The sequence below is a fragment of the Anas acuta genome, chromosome 3 (genome assembly GCF_963932015.1).
Source record: "Anas acuta chromosome 3, bAnaAcu1.1, whole genome shotgun sequence".
Classification (NCBI taxonomy): domain Eukaryota; kingdom Metazoa; phylum Chordata; class Aves; order Anseriformes; family Anatidae; genus Anas; species Anas acuta.
Window position 1 is genome coordinate 66,436,719 of NC_088981.1, and position 4,216 is coordinate 66,440,934.

Genomic DNA, 4,216 nt, shown 5'->3' on the forward strand with positions numbered 1-4,216 from the left:
GCCTCCCCAGGGTCTCTGAGCCAGAAAGAAGTCAAGCAATGCAGAAGTGCATCTTGCTGTTTCTGTAAGGGCCCTTGACTACTGTGGTAAAGTTTCCACTGGGATAGTAAGTTCTCCAGTGAAATCACTTGGCATTGTACCCCCACCTAAAGACATGAAAAACTACACTAAGTTACAGGAAATTGAGGGTATAGAGGAAAAACAATCCTGTTTTTCAACTTGGCATTCTTGTCTCACACTTCACTGACTGAATAACCAATGAAGTACTCCTCAGTTTTTCCTTATATCAGCATTTTACTGGACAAATGTATTCAATTTATATTGTCCACATCTTACTTTAATTCAAAGACTGAACATTTCTCAATATTAAAAAAAAAAAGTGAGAGTACATGTAGGCTCTGTTATTGTTTTATAGCAAGACATATTTACAGATCTAAACAATCTCGTAACTATCCACTTTCAAAGTAAGATTTGATAAACTTTAACATAGATCTCAATATATAATTCTCATTTCCTTCTGTTCCAAGGCAAAAGGGAAGAGGAAGGAACAGCCCCACACTGGATGAACATTTTCTGACTGGGGAGTCAGTTGTTTGCTCATGGTCACAGCTTGTTTGGGGGCACTTCTCTCTTTATACCTACTATCAGAGTGTGCTTGCTGTGGAAATTTTCTTGCACCAGTGAGCATTTTTCTTTCTTAAAGTAACTTGCACAACAAGAAATGCAACCCCTTTTAAATCAACAGCCAACCTCCCATTTATTTTAGTGAAGTCAATTTTTCACCCAGACTGAACAATTTTATAGAATTTTGTATGGAGATTTAGGAAGCAGATACAGCCTAAGAAAACTCCTTGAAGAGAAAGTATAGGTGCCCTGTCTTTTTTTTTCCTCTTTTTTTTTTTTTTTTTTTTAAATATCCTATGGATGGTCTATTTTTCAAATGTGGTTATTTCAGAAAAAAACTATGTGTGAATTTATTCTCTCTGAGAACTGTCCATTTTCCATCATTCAGAGCTACGTTGTACCAGTTGAAACATATCAGTGCCTTCAGTTCAACAGATGCTTGGCTTCTTCAATTAAAGTGTGCATGTCTTCACATGAAGGGCTTCAAAAAAAATTGAAACTTTTTCTCTATCACTCTCACATGTTTTCATCCATCACCACATCTCCATCTCTTTTCTTCACCCTTTCCCAACACTGGCTGCCAACATCTATAAAGCAGAATCTCCACCTTCCACAATTTGCATGCAAAATCCTGCAGCCTCTTTATATTTCTCAGCAAAGATTTAACAGCCAGGCACAACACCGAGTTCCCATTTTGTGAGACTCCATTAATTTTATAAAATATGCTGCAGAACGCTTATAAGCACACCATAAATATTATATATTAAAATAAAACTACACTTGTCAAATAAGAGACCCTTTTGAGATGCATTATTAATAACAACCATTTATACTCTATAATGCCATAAATGGAGAGCAAGTTATACAGACATTCTCCTCCTGAAAATTTTCACAATAGAAGATAGGATAAATGTAAGTCACTGGGCAATTATTCAAACAAGAAAAGGGCATAGGGAGATTAATGGTGAAAAGAATAAGGTAAAATGAGTTGCTGAAAGCATTGGGTTGGCGAGGAGACAACAATGTAGCTTCCACAAGCAGAAGCCACAAAGCAGGGCAAGGTGCACTTAAAAATCATCCTCAGACAGACCAAGTGAATTATGGTAGGAATGGTGCTGCCATCTCAGAGGTCTCTCCTTCTCAGGACCTGAGGATGGGCAAACTAAGCAGGAAGCTAGAGCCCCCCGCAACATAGAAGTCAACCGTTGAAAACATGACTTGCTAACTACAGCCAAGGAAAGGAAAGATCATTACTCTAATATGAGCTGGCATTGCAGGCTGCCTCCTGTCCTCTCACAATGCCAAAATTCACGTCTGTCTCTGTAGTGTGGCCCTGGGCTTGGTGCTCCTCCATGGCACATGTGGTTGCTGCTAGCATGAAGGGACCCAGCAGCCTGGGAATGCTAAGAATATTCTTGCATAGCTTTCTTTCCCTGCCTTATTAAAATGCAGCACATGTTGTGTTCACTTTCTGTCTTACTCTGTGTTAAAACAAAAGAAACAAGCAAAACCCATGAGTTAATAATTCCCCCCCCCACCTCCCCTCCCTGCTCCAGCGATGGCAGTCACGGGTTGTTGATTGCTCTTCAATGCAAACATCACTCAGCAGGTTTTACTGATCTCCCTGGCTCTCTGCGGAGCCTCAGACACTTCACAGTCTGCTCGAACCCCTCTCTGGATTTGCCCTTTTGCTGTTAGGTAGGTAGCTACAGACTTTCTTCAAGTGAATCTCCTAGAGAGATGCACACAGACCTTTTAAAGGTTAGGATGGATAGAGATTTCCCTAAGCTCGTATGGCTCTTTCCTGCCTGCCCAGACCAGCCTCTGAGCATTTGTACAGCTAGCTGAGTTTGAATAGGCTTTTCCAGTCCCAGTGGTATTGCATAGCCCAGCCCACAAAGCGATAGGATTAGTGCTGGTCCAGAGTGATCACTGCAGATTTCAGCAAGTCCCAGGCCAGAGCTGTCTGTAGTGCTTAGTGACGAGCCAAAAACTGTTGTAAACATTATTTACAGATTTGCAGCATGATGAGCAGATTAAAAGCAGAGAAGCAGAAGGGTACTATGGCCACATCAGCATCTTCTGAGTAACTTAGGGGAACATTTTAAAGAGGCACAAGTCATCTTACTGTCTCCAGCTACCAGCAATAATGTGTGAATCATTCTTCTTTAAAGTGCAGTTTGCACATAATCACCAATCAGAGGAACAAGAAACCCCACAAAAAAATAAAAAAAAATAGAACCATCATTATATTAATTACTGATAATGTAAGGTTTAGCAACTCCATTTTAGACTGTAATATCCCAGCTCCAGACAGACCAAGTCTTAACAACTTCTTATGAAACAAAATAGAAATAGGTCAGTCTCAACGTTTAGCATTCTTAAGAGGGTAAAAGTGCTGAAAGCTACATAGTAACACAGAAAGTGGACATTTTTATTTTTTAAATCAGATCACACCATTGAACAAGCATCATCTGCACTGTAGAAACACTGAACTTTAGATCCCACCGACTTTTATAAAGCACATACTATTGACTCTTCTAAAAGGGGAGGCTGGGTCAGAGCCCACCCAGCTCACCCTCAGACCTCCTCTTTTCTCACTCTGCCCCACCTTCAGAACAAAACCAAACACAAAACCACAACAAAACCGCTTGCCTTTATCCTTCACAGTGGGAAACAAATTGCTCCAAAGCCAATTTATGCAAAACCCTTAGCTCATTTCACACATTTTTCACATCCATCTCCTGCACACCAGGTCTCTCCCATTTCAGGCCATGTGTAGGCCTCGACATGGAGCCTCTAGCCAGCCCACACCACAGAGTGGCCTTGTCCATCCTTTAATTCAGGGCTTTGCCAACACTTGCTAGTAACAAAGGGAAATTCTTCTTGCAGTTTTACTCAGTCTCCTCTTTGTTGTTGGTGGTGGGTTGTTGTTGTTTTTAGGGAAAGAACCTCCCAGGCACGCTTCATTTGTGCCTTCAGTCCAGCTTATTTGCCAAAGGAGGTACCTTAGAGGATCTTGTACTTCATCTGAGTCTCAGAATGCCTAGTCCCATTTGCCCTAATCGTTTTATCTGTTATGTATCTTTAAAACCAAGGGATATTTGCTTTTCCTTCAGGATTACTTTCAAGCCTGTTTTCCACTCTTACAGTGCCCAGGACAGATCTGAAGGCTGAAAAGCACTTACGGAGCAAATGTATCAGCCACAGGAGCAGAAAAGAGAGGGAGGGAAAACTCTTATTAAAACATGGCAATAGACTAGCACCACACTGGAGTCCTATTTTCTGGTTCTTCACACTGGGAAGAACAAAACCCTCGAGGAACTCGCCAAGAATTAGATCTGTATTTACAAAAGGGAGCATTTACACCAGGCACACAAAATGACTCACCCGGGGTTATGCAGGCAGGCAATCCCCCTCAGCACAGCTGCCAATTCTTAACTCTCGCGGCTTTCCAGCCGCTAAACAATATTCTTTCTCCCACCCCCGTGTAAGACATGAGCCAATTTTACTTTTATGAGACTAAATTACCTCTATTCATCTCCTGTCACAGTAAATGAGTTACTAGTGAACTCTCATTTCTCAAAATTTT